Source organism: Schistocerca nitens, chromosome 5, assembly GCF_023898315.1.
Source record: "Schistocerca nitens isolate TAMUIC-IGC-003100 chromosome 5, iqSchNite1.1, whole genome shotgun sequence".
NCBI classification, from domain to species: Eukaryota; Metazoa; Arthropoda; class Insecta; order Orthoptera; family Acrididae; genus Schistocerca; species Schistocerca nitens.
Window position 1 is genome coordinate 685,175,050 of NC_064618.1, and position 13,523 is coordinate 685,188,572.

General features: G+C 37.4%; 1 protein-coding gene across 1 annotated transcript in view; it reads right to left on the reverse strand.

The window, feature by feature from the left end:
- The window catches only part of LOC126259749 (dynein regulatory complex subunit 4), a 123,539-nt gene extending 110,263 nt beyond the window's left edge, over positions 1-13,276 (reverse strand). Inside the window, exons 1-2 of the mRNA XM_049956741.1 lie at positions 13,183-13,276; positions 4,895-4,975 (exon numbers count right to left, since the gene is read on the reverse strand). The gene's annotated coding sequence lies outside the window, so the exon portion shown is untranslated. The remainder of the gene's footprint in view (positions 1-4,894; positions 4,976-13,182) is intronic.
- Between the last annotated feature and the right edge of the window lie 247 nt (positions 13,277-13,523).

Here is a 13,523-nt window from a genome sequence, read left to right on the forward strand (position 1 = left end):
AATGGTCATTTTTATAACACGACAGAATATAATTCATGAAGACCAATATAAAATGCTTATTAGGCCTACTATAAGCAAAAATCTTCGTTAGAAAATAGTTTCACATTTCATTCATACACTACTGTTTCTTGAGCATGAGATTGAAAAGTAGTAGTACCAGATTTTTATATAAATTTGGGATCGTCATTCTCTTCCATAATTTGTGTGATGTTCCTGTTTCTTCTACTTCCTCATTCTAATAAACAGTCTTATCACTAATTCTGGGACTATTCCTGCCTTTGTTAAAACTTATTCGCCGGTTAACTCCACTAACCCTGCCAGAATCACCAGTTTAGTTATCCCTGATTATTCTCCGGTTAGGCGTTGTTATGTTCCTACAAACCATTTTCCGTGCTACTTCCAGACTAGAACTTAAGTTGCTGCTAGACGGGGACTGTGCAACTGGCATTTACTAGTGTAGCGATCTGGCCAAAAATTTTCTGACAAAATTTCATTTTCCTGGATACACCGAGAAGATAATACGTAATCTTTCTCTGGATACACCGAGAAGATAATACGTAATCTTTCTAACCTGTTATTCCTGTTAGTCATTTATTTCCATTCTGGTAGTCTGAATCTAAGTGCTTCGCTAGTAATCATAAAAGCGCTCATCATTCGCAAACCCAATCAATCACATAATCAGACAGCGGTTGGCATTCACTTGTTTGGCTTTACTCCGCTCAGCTCGTAAAACGCGGTCCCCTTTTGCTTACAGGAAAGCTTATTTCTAGTTGCGACGAGGATTCCCCAGGCAGACATCACATACACTATGCACACATTCAAAAATTAACTTATAATTCATTCAGAAATCAACTTACAGAGTGTGTTCAAAAACCATCAGGGATGCATTTCAAAATCATATGAGTAATCGATAGACCAATGTGCGCTGGATGCTAGACGCTTTGTGAAACAACATTTTTTATTGTCAAGAATATGAATTGGCTGAGACAAAGTCAATAACTTCATCCTCAGTGCCACACGCAAGTAGTGAGTCTCTATGGCACTGGCACCTGCTCACATCTTTATGCCTGTAGTGCTTTTGCTCTGGCTGTGTCTTGTTTGGACAACACAGCAGTTTGAGTTTTTTGAAAGGTGCTGGATGTATGTGCCAAACAACGAGAGTTAGGTTTTTGTTTAGAAATGATGGTGAATATTTTTTTATTTGAATTTTTGCAACTATTGTTGTTTCAGTAATTTTGTTTTATTTTTAGTTTTGAAATATTTCTTGGATGTCAACCTACTGGGGACATTAATCTGCTATTGGTAAGTACTGGCGCATATCCTATTACTGTAACTTTCATTTCTACACTGGTTTTGTCTGATGGTGATTTGCTATGTGCATTGTGTGATGATGTTGACAATTGTACCTACATCTACATCAACACAGATACTCCACAAACCACCATAGAGTGTGTGGTAGAGGGTACCCTGTTCCACTACTTGTCATTTCCTTTCCTGTTCCCCTCACAAATAGATTGAGGGAAAAAACAACTATCTACATGCCTCCCTATGAGCCCTAATTTCTCTTATCTTCATGGTCCTTATGCACAATGTATGTTGGCAGCAGTAGAATCGTTTGGCAATCAGCTTCAAATGCTGGTTCTCTAAATTTTCTCAGCAGCATTCCTCGAAAAGAGCATCGCCTTCTCTCCAGGGATTCTCATTTGAGTTCCCACAGTAACTCCATAACACTTACACATTCTTCGAACCCACCGGTAACAAATCTAGCAATCTGGTTCTAAACTGCTTCAATGTCTTCCTTCAATTTGACCTGGTACGGATCACAAACACTCAACCAGTATTCAAGACTAGGTCACACTAGTGTCCTATTCGCAGTCTCCTTTATAGGTGAAGCACTCTTTCCTAAAATTCTCCCAATAAACCGAAGTCGACCATTCGCCATCCCTACCACGCTCCTTCCACCAAATATTGCTCTGTAATGTTACGCCCAGATATTTAAATGACTCAACTGTGTCAAGCAGGATACTAGTAATACTGTATCTGAACTTCACAGGTTTGATTTTTCTACTCATCCGCATTAACTCAAATTTTTCCACATTTAGGGCTAGCTGCCATTCATCACATCAACCGAAAATATTGTCTAAGTTGTCTTGTATCTTCCTACAGACACTCAACTTCGACACCTTATCATAAACCATGGCATCATCAGCATGCAGACTGTTGCCCACCCTGTCTGCCAAATCATTTATGTATATAGAGAACAACAGCAGTAGAATCACACTTCCCTGGGGCGCTCCTGACGATACCCTTATCTCTGATGAAAACTTGCGGTCGAGGACAACATACTGGTTTCTATTATTTAAGAAGTCTTTGTGCCACTCACATATCTGTGAACTTATTACATACGCTCACACCTTCATTAACAACCTGCAATGGGGCACCATGTCAAATTCCTTCTCAAAATTTAGAAATATGGAATTGCCTCTTGCCCTTGATCCACAGTTCTCAGTATATCATGTGAGAAAAGGGCAATCTGAGATTCGCATAAGTGGCACTTTCTAAAACCTTGCTGATTCATGGATGTAAGCTTCTCAAGTCTCAAGAAAGTATATTATACTCGAAACAAGAATATGTTCAAGGATTCTGCAGCAAACAGAAGTTAGGGATATTGGTCTGTAATTTTGTGGATCTGCTCTTTTGCCCTTCTTATACACTGGAGTCATCTGCATTTTTTTCCAGTCGCTTGGGACTTGTGCTGGGTGAAAGATTCATGACAAATGCAAGCTAGCAAGGGGCCAGTGCCATAGAGCAGTCTTTGTAAAATCAAACTGGGATTCCATCTGGACATAATGATTTATTTGCTAGCAAATCTTTCAGTTCCCAGAATGAGATTTTCACTCTGCAGCGGAGTGTGCGCTGATATGAAACTTCCTGACAGATTAAAACTGTGTGCCCGACCGAGACTCAAACTCGGGACCTTTGCCTTTCGCGGGCAAGTGCTCTACCAACTGAGCTATGGAAGCACGATTCACGTCCGGTACTCACAGCTTTACTTCTGCCAGTACCTCGTCTCCTACCTTCCAAACTTTACAGAAGCTCTCCTGCGAACCTTGCAGCACTAGCACTCCTGAAAAAAAGGATATTGCGGAGACATGGCTTAGCCACAGTCTGGGGGATGTTTCCAGAATGAGATTTTCACTCTGCAGCGGAGTGTGCGCTGATATGAAACTTCCTGACAGATTAAAACTGTGTGCCCGACCGAGACTCGAACTCGGGACCTTTGCCTTTCGCGGGCAAGTGCTCTACCAACTGAGCTACCGAAGCACGACTCACGCCCGGTACTCACAGCTTTACTTCTGCCAGTACCTCGTCTCCCACCTTCCAAACTTTACAGAAGCTCTCCTGCGAACCTTGCAGAACTAGCAATCCTGAAAGAAAGGATTTTAAGTAAGACCAGAATCTTCTTGGTTTCTCTGCCAAATCTTTAGTTGAGGTGTAATGGTGTTATTTGTTGTATGTTTTACACATAGATCTTTTCACAGATGCACAAATCTCCATTAACCTTGGCTTGTCATCTTTTGAGCATTCTGTTTTGAGCCGTGAGTGCAGCAGCCTCTGTTTCCTCAGCATTTGCCAAATTTCATTAATAAACCATGGTGGGCCTTTTCCATCCTTTATCCACTTCCTCGGCACATAATTCTCCAGATCAGAATTTACAATCTGCTTAACCTTTGCCCATAATTCCTTTACATCCATCTTACTGGAACTAAGTGATGCCAATTCACTAATTGAGATGCTAATAACTGCTCATCTGTTTTATCTAGCAGAAGCACTCTCCTGGCTTCTTGACTGATTTATTAACTTTCGTAATCATAGTTGCTATAATGACAATATGATCACTAACACTCATTTATATACTGACATTATTGATTACGTCTGGCCTGTTTGTAGCTACAAGGTCTGAGATATTTCCATTGTGTGTGTGCTGCTGAGCAAGCTGCTCAAGATAGGCACAGCAAAAAGATTTTCACACTTAAAGCTTTAGGCCAATGGCCTTCGTCAACAATAGACACACATATGCCCACACACACTCACGCAGATGCAACTCATACACACGACTGCAGTCTCAGGCAACTGAAACCACATTGAGAGCAGCAACACCAGTGCATGATGGGAGTGGTGACTGCGTGGGGGAAAAGAGGAAGCTGGGGGGGGGGGGATAGTATGGTGGGGATGGCAGACAGTGAAGTGCTGCAGGTTGGGTGGCGGGCAGGTGAGAAGTGGGGAGGGGGAGGGGGAAGTAGTAGAAAAGGAGAGAAATAGAGAGAAATAAATAAAAAATAAAATAAAATAAAAAAACGCTGGGTGTGATGGTGGAATGATGGCTATGTAGTGGTGGAATGGGAGCAGGGAAGGGGCTGGATGGGTGAGGATAGCAAGTAATGAAGGTTGAAGATTGAGGCCCGGAGGATTATTCTGCAGTCCTGTCTTTTAGACAAATGTATCCCCAAAAAAGACTTGTCAACATATTCTAAATCACAGAGCTATGATGGATACTGCTTTGATCAGATTTAATATTTCTGACAATCAGCTGTGTAAGTAGCTTCTTACCAGAAGCTTTCACATGCAAACTATGCAATGTATGATATGTCCCAGTGATCAGCAATGCATCACTCACACACATGTGTGGAGGTTCCCCTCTCCTGCTATGCACTAACATGTTCTCAGTAATGTTTTACCACAAAGAACACTTGGATGATATTTTACTCTTACGTTGCACTTACCAAAATGTTCTCAATTTAATACACGAATTGAATAAATTACACAAAAACATTAAGCTTATCGTAGAACATGAATGCAATAATATCGTTAATGTTTTGCAACTATTACTTACGAACAGTCAGCAGAAGCACATTTTGAGGACCATCCGAAAGCTCATAACTACTGATTCCATTATTCCAGCTACTTCTTGATGCTTAAAAAAAAAAAAAAAAAAATTGTCAGGCATTAACAAGTAGACTGCTTAAATGACAATTAAATGAAAAAAAAAAAAAAAAAACAAATGGCTATATCTACTGTGATACACTGCATGGGAGAAGGACGGCATAGTATAACTGTATTCTACAAAACACTGAAACACAAACATTCAGAAAATCCTCAGCTGTCTAACATCAAGTCTAAGATTTTAGCTTACAGGATTACTAGACTCTCATTTATTGTTGAATTCTTTGTACTCTGTCAACATATGCTATTTCATTTCTTCCCTCAAATGCAGTGAAATACACCTCCTCTGAGACCTTATGTAATGCTAGTGCATGCATTATTATTTTCAGCAATGCTATATAACGTGTTCATGTATTTTATTTTTTGAGAGGTGTTTTATATCAAAGTGTCATGATTTAACTAAATCAATGATTCACTTATTATGCAAAGTGTACATTTCAGCAGAGTCATGAAATATGCTGAAATGTTTTCACTTTTTCAGTAGTGTTTTTATTTTCATGATTTCTTGTTCATTGATTTACTTATTGTACATATTGCACTCACAGTATAGATGATGTACTTGGAATACCCCTTCCACTTACGTACTGAGCAAAGTGCATACTCCAATCTTAATATACTGGTTTCACATTCAGGAAGACTGAAATTTATTCCCTGTCTGCTTGACCTTGACTAGGGTTTTCCGTGGATTCCCCAAGTTGCTAAGGTGAATGCTGGGATGGTTCCTTCAATTAGGCCATGCCCGACTTCTCCCGTATCTTCATATTATCATACCCTACTCTGTTAATTGTTTTATATGTATATATTATTCCTGTAATATTTCTGACTTGTCCAATACTGTTGCACAAAATGGTCTAGAGACGAATAAATAAATAAATAAATAAGACAAGAAATTTACCACTTTTATTCTGTGGTTTATTCCAAAAAAAACCAAATTTGTATTTTTTCTGCCTTCATATTTAATTTGTATTGTCCTTTTACTGTTAATCACATTATTCAGTATTCTGACTTGTAATGCAGACCTGATTCTGCTGTTACAGTATTAATGATATTATAGACATGATACAAAGGTTTTAATTTAATTTTTTGGGCAATGTAAGTTAATGAGGAGGTAATGTTATTATGACACCAAGTTCACATTCCGAAGAACCAGGAATTAAAATCCCTGCCTACCATCCAAATTAAGGTTTGCCATAGCTCCTTTCAATTTCTCAGGTAAATCCTAAAAAAGGTGCAATGAAAAAGATACATACAATTTCCTTCTCTAATACAACCTTACAGCCCATCTCTAATGACCTAACTTCTACAGGTCATCTACACCAAATCTTCTTCTTTTTACCATGCATATAACTTTACTGAATACTTAATACTGCTTTCATTTTACTGTAGCCAAATTCCTAATCAGTTTGTGGATGTACATACTTCATCGAGTGTGTTATGTGCTTTGTTCTGTGTGTAATTTGTAATTAATTTTGAGAAATTAACTGGAATGCAGTAACATGGATGAACAGTACCCTGTTGGACAGATAGTAAGTGAAGTGTGTCACAAAACAGTTTACCATTCAGTTTCAAAAAACTTGAAAAATGTCAATGACTTTGATGAAGTTAGAAAAACTTTGTTTAAATTTCGAGTAAGTTATTCTGCAACATCAGTGTCTGAGTATCATGAGATAAAATATATTCTGAAGTACAACCACATTTTTGGAAGAAAGTGCTGTGATCCACTTAAAGTTCATAAAAAGCCTATTACTAAAGGTTTGAGGGAAATAAAACTTGAACATTTGTCCTTGTTATGTGAGAGTGAAACAGCTTCCCAAGTGAAATGTAATATGATTTCTGGAAATTCCCTGTGCCCAAATAGTTACTCAAAAACATTTGTTGTGAATCCAGAACCAGAATCATGTAACCTTGTTAATGACATTTATATTCCTAATGAGGAAGCTCTTAGCATATTGGATTTCGCGTGTTCTAAGTTAGATGTATCTCCTGCTTTGAAAATAATAAAATTAAGTAGCAGAAAAAGAAAAGCAGCTATTTAAAATAAGGTACAACAAATTTCGGACACAAATTAGAAAAGACTTGGAATCATGCTGTAATAATACAGATACCAACATTATTTCAAAAGAAGAAGAAAACCTACCACCAGCGCCATCTGACACTGAATATTTGAGCTTAATAGAGAAATTAAAAATTAAATGTTCAGTGACATCTAAAGGGGAAAAAGCTAAAATTTTAAGTTTGCTCCCTGGCTCATGGTCAAGAGAAAAAATAGTTCATAAATTCAATGTTTCTCATCGTTTGGCTAAACTAACCCAAAAATTAGTGAAAGAGCACAGTATTCTTTCACTTTTGGGAAAGAACAAAGGAGTAGGTATAAGTGAAAAAACAATTAAAAAGATCCATCAGTTTTTTGAAGATGATGAAAACAGTAGAAGTTGTAAAGACAGTAAAGATTTGTTACAAATGGAGTTAAAGTAACAAAGCAGTAACAACTAGTGCTGTCAAATTTAAATGAACTTTATGTAGCTTTCAAAAATTCTCATCTTGAATGCAAAATTGGAAGGTCAAAATTTTGTGACCTCCACCATAAGTGGTGTTTATTGGCTGGATCCTCAGGGACACACTTCGTATGTGTTTGTTTATATCATCAAAATGTCAAACTGATGATTACAGGTGCAAAACTCAGTGATCTTAAGTTGTTTATAACATCAAAATGTCAAACTGATGATTGTAAGTGCAAAATTGCTAGAGTTACGAGATTTAACGGTCTGTGATGCTAACAGTTTTGACTTCATGATGAGTTTGTGTAATAAATGCTCTGGTAAGGAAACCGTTACTGAATTGTTTCATGAATATGATGAGGAAATGCCAGACAATATTACCTTCAAACAGTGTGTCACAACTGACAGGGCAGAAATGATAACAGTGGTTAAATCTCAGGAAGAGTACTTGGAATCTTTAATTGATGACTTACAAAAACTCAAAAGTCACCACTATGTTTCTAAAATCCAAAGTAAGTTTCTGAAGGACAAAAAAGCACAACTTCATGAAACTGAATGCATAGTGCTAGCTGATTTTGCAGAAAATTGTACATTTGTGATTCAGGATGCAATACAAGGGTACCATTGGGTCAATGACCAGGCAACAGTGCATCTATTTATTCTCTACTTTAAAAATGAGAAAGATGAAGTTTGTAGTTCTTCAATTTGCATTCTATGTGACTACTTGGAGCACAACAGTTTGGCTGTACATGTGTTTCAAAAGTATGTAATAAATTACACAAAAGAAAATTTCCCAAGGTTGAGAAGCTGATATACTTTTCAGATGGAAGAAGTAGTCAGCATAAAGAATAAAACGAATTTTTCAAATCTGTGCAACCACAAAGTAGACTTTGGGTTGGAGGCTGAATGGCACTTTTTTGCATCTTGCCATGGTAAAAATGCATGTGATGGAGTAGGAGGTACAACAAAATGTGAAGTAAGTAAAGTCAGCCTACAAAGGTCAACCACAGACCAAATTCTCACAGTATAGGACATGTATGTCTTTTGCAAAGATAATATTAAAGGCATTACCTATTTTCTGATCAAGAAAGAAGTGGTTCTGCATGTGAAAACAACACTTCAAACCAGATTTGAAAACTGTATAGCAATGAAAGGAACAAGGCATTTCCCCAAATTCCTTGGCACTGCATAAAACTTGGTTTGATGCTATGTAACATCAGAAACCAAAATTTATGAGGATCATTGTGTCAGTAAAATTACATCTCTGTCTTGAACACTGAATGACATGGTGGCATGTGTGTATGATGGACAGTGGTGGCTTGCAGAGATTGAAAGAATAAGTTTGGAAAGCGATGTCTTTGTGAATTTTCACCACCCTGTGGGCTTAAGAACATCATTCAAGAAATCTACTAGTGACAAAGTTTGGATACCAATGAATAATGTTTTAAAGAAACTTTCAGTGCTTGAACTTACCACAGCAACTGGGAGGTCTTATTCTAGCTATATCACAGAAGCTGTGTGAAAAAATAAGTGTTCTTAACATTCACCACCAGGTTTAGGAACAGTCGCATCTCAAAGGATGTTAATTGAAAATATTTATTCTAAGTATGTCAAAATAATATAAATGTTAATTTCAGTGATGTTTCCACTTTTTGTATATCATTCAGTACCTTAATTCAATAATAATTGATTATATTCTGCCAATATCATACATGTGAATAGGCAACAGTCATAATATCAGTTGTAGAGTACCGGTAATGTGAATTATCTCCTCATTTTCAAAGATTCATATCTTTGTTCACAGTCAGATATCAATGTTGAAATTTTTACAGTACGTTGCTACCATATAGGTGTACAAACTGTGCAAAAATCATATTTTTATATTCAGTCTCACCTTAGGTAACTAACTCCAAACTTTACAAAAAATGAAAATTTTCAAATTTCAAAAATTCATAAAAAATTAAGAAAACATTTGTAAGTGTTCTTGCTCTATATGAGGCTAGTAGTGTATGATATCTAACTATAGGAAAAAAATAGACTCTCATAAATCACTCCTTGTTAGTTATTTTTGGGCCTAAAAGAGTGGATTTTTGAAAATTTGGATACCAAACTTTGGAGGTTATTTTTGAGTTTAGGGTATTGTGTGTAATAGACAATTTGTAGAGGACACTTTTCTAACAACAATCATGTCAGTTGCAATGTTGTAATTTACCCCAGACTGAAAAATCATCGCGCACCTACTAATAAAAATGGCATAAAGGTGCAAGATAAATTATTTTAAAAAACTGTTTTGAACTTCTCAATTATAGTGTAATCACATATAAGATAACGAAAATATTTAAAAATCGTCAAGCAACCAACTTAATTTTTATTGGACCACTTCATTTTAATTGACACACCAGTACTGTACATCTACAGATAAAAACCTATTTAAATTACACAGCTGTGGCAGTAGATGTTGCATACCTTAGCAGAGAAATCTGAGTTCTGGCACGTTTTGATCTGAATTCCTTTAAGTTTTGCTACAATGTTAATCTATTGAGATTTATTATATGAATGTATCATGTCTGTTCTTCTGGACATGTCTGAAAGAACAGACACCATGTGGAACCTGCACCTGACATACATTTTATGTAAATTTAAGGTGGAGCACCGAGAAAGGAAAGGAAAGGGAAGGAACTACTGATGTCAGCTGCATCAGGACTTTCTGAGGAATCAGCACCAATGAGTGAAAATGTGTTCTGCAGCAGGATTCAAACCCAGGATCTCCTGCTTACTAGGCAGTTGCATTAACCACCGAAACAGCCAGACACTGTGTGTAATTCACATACACAGACTATCTCGGTACATTTCCCAGATGACCCACATTCCCACCTAGCGCCATTTATCCGCAGTTCCGTCTATGTCCTCCGAGCTCATTAATTCTAAATTTCTGCAGGAAGTCGAACAATTTTGTGCATCTGCACTGAAGGTTGTGGATTCATTGAGGCAAATCAATTATATGAATGCAAGATGTCTGTACTTTCGGGCAGACAACATGAATTCATATAACTGATTCACATCAATGGGCAATGAATCCACAACCTTTACTGCAGATGCACAATATTGTTTGACCTCCAGTGGGAACATAAAATTAGTAAGTATGCAGGACATGAGTGGGGTTGTGGATAGGGCAGGTCGTACTAGGTGGGAATGTGGGTTCCCTTGTGAGTGTACCGAGAAAGTCCGTACATTTGCAATATGCACTGTGTCTAGTACACAGGAGACCCCAGGTTCAAATACCTGTCTGGCACACACTTTCACTCATCACCATTGATTCCACATTTAGTCCAAATGCAGCTGACATCAATAGTTTCTTCCATTTCTTTTCCTTCCTACCCCCTCCACCTTCAATTTACACAATGTTACGAAAACAGTGATCATTTGAAGGAGAAAATCCACATGACTACTGGGCAGTGTTATCACAATCTAACACATGTTACGCTGTGGAGTTATCTTTCATACAGGGTTCTGGTAGTGAACATGAATAATGCTGTACCGTAAGGTACTTGTTAAATTCGATGGAAACGTTTTGGATGTTCGCTCATACCGACATGTCAATAAAAAAATTTACTTATGTTATTAATGACAACCAACGACTATATTATTACCAACAGGAGAAACACTGGCCTTCGAGTACGCTATTTTTAAGTTATTTCAATGATATGGTTCTAAACTACAAAAATACCGAAATGGTAATAGCCGAATAAATGCATGAACAGTTACAAGGGAATGTGATGTAATTAAAAAAAAACTGATTTGTGATCACGTTGTGGTTTTCACAAATGATCTCTTACTGGCTTGCGAAAAGGCACAAAATTTCTCGCAGATTGGGCAGGTTATCGGTCAGCTGAGGCCTGATACGGAGTACAATCACTGTAACAATGAAAAACACTGAGAGCACCAAGTCCATTGTGACGTTCTCTTTGTTGGGCCCCAGACTTAGCTGACGTAACAACGCGTTACAACAATCAAATAAAAGTCTAGCCTGCACCACCAACTTCAGTTATCGAAATAACTTAGCCAAATTCTAGAATTGGGCAAAGTGGTTCTTTTTACAGAACTATTCCTTTCGAGATAGCTCTTCTTATTGAAATACTTCGATGAACTGGTTAAAATGAACTACATAATTAATTTTTAATGTTGAAGTACCAAAAAACAGAGCACTTAGAAAAACATTAATAAATTAGGAAGCAAAATTTTATTGCCCACAAAAATTGAATGTCCTTCAGCAAAAGAACAGTGTGCATATTTCAACGATTTTTTTTATGTAGTCTTTTTGTCAGAATGTGCTGAGAGCTTACAGTTTTAACCCAGTGTCCCAGTCCTTTGTTTGGTAACCTGGGCAGTGCGAAGCACTAAAGATTTTTACTCATGTCACCAAAAGCGTTTATCTGCTTCCTATTTCTTTTTATTATCAGATAAAGTCTGGAAAAAGAAAAAACTCGGTCCTATTTAACAGTTAGCAAAAATTAATTCTTAAGATGGGAAAGAAACATTTGGATACGGGATACTGTAGAATGAACGAACCAAGTGAACTAAAGGAACGGTTTCGGTCTTCCGATCAGACGCAGTTCGCCCAGTTCACCATTGGGAGTTGAGAACGACGGACGCTTAGGTACTGGGTGTGGGGCGTATTCAGTATCAAGTGAGGGAAATTCGTTCATACGCGTTCAAACTTCCAACACGTAGGAAGGCGAGAAGAACAATAGTTCACTAAAAGAAGAATCGGTCCAAACAGTTCCTTTACCACAATTCTTCATTTTAACTAGTTCGTTTATGAACTACACATTCCTACCACGTCACCAAAAAAGTTAAGTTCTCGGGTTGGGAAGGATTTCAACGCAGGCTGATAATTGTTATACACATCAAATAGCTGGTAGTATTTATTTTCAGAACAAGTTCTGAAGCGTACAGGGAACAGTGTAATTTGCAAAGTCGTACTGGCGTAACCACAAACAAAATACTCTGATTTCAAGTAATAACATTATTTGTTAAAGGAAGAATACGTTGGTTATACATTTTTACAGCATTGTTTCTAATTTTACATCTCAGGTAACCAAAATTCAAAATGACTTTTTTAATCGCATAAAACAGAAAACATTGCATCAGTAACGAAGTTTATTAATTTTTAAATTTCCTTATTCGATTTGTTGACAGGTGATGTCGTAGTCGTTGTCATTGGGCTAGAGTACTGCAACTGTTTGCCAAAGCCAGTGTTCATCAAGGGGTACGTGGAATTTCTAAATAATGCCTCGTTCTATATCCTGTGATCGGTTGACAACATGGAGCTATGGAATACGAAATAAGTAAGCATGGTTTGTGGAACCCTGTAAGAAGTTGGGACCAGAACGCCGTAGCTAGCAAACAGTTGCAGTACATTATCCCAATTACAACGATTACGACATATCGTGTCAATAAATCGAAATAGGAAATGTAAAATTTCTGTCAGTACAATCATTATGAGAATTGTGGACTTGTACTTCACACAATATATCACGGGAAATTGACATTTGATGGAACACCAATATAGAATAGTGGCTATCCCTACAAACACAAACTGGATCCAAGTTTTTCATTTTAAAAAGCCTAATTAGTTCGAGTCGCCTTACTTCCTAGGTAGTGTTCAAAAGGCAGTTACCTGTTGGATACACAACTCCGTGCAAAATAAATGTGTATTCTGCCGATTAAATGCATTCACGTACTTGGAAGTGAGAGACACCCACCTGTTTACAATCGCACTGCCATGGCAACGGTACACATGATTCTCGTTCACTGCGCCGTCGCGTAGCACACGAAGCTTCAACCTGTTATTCAATGATTAGTCACAATGTAGGTTAGTTTACTAGTATCATGGATATATTATATACGATGCCTGAAAGCGACTGTAACTATCATCGTTACAACAGACGGAAAGTACAAGTCGGTTAGAACAGTGAGATAAATTACCGATGGGTTGCTGGTATCTCCAATCTGTTTAAA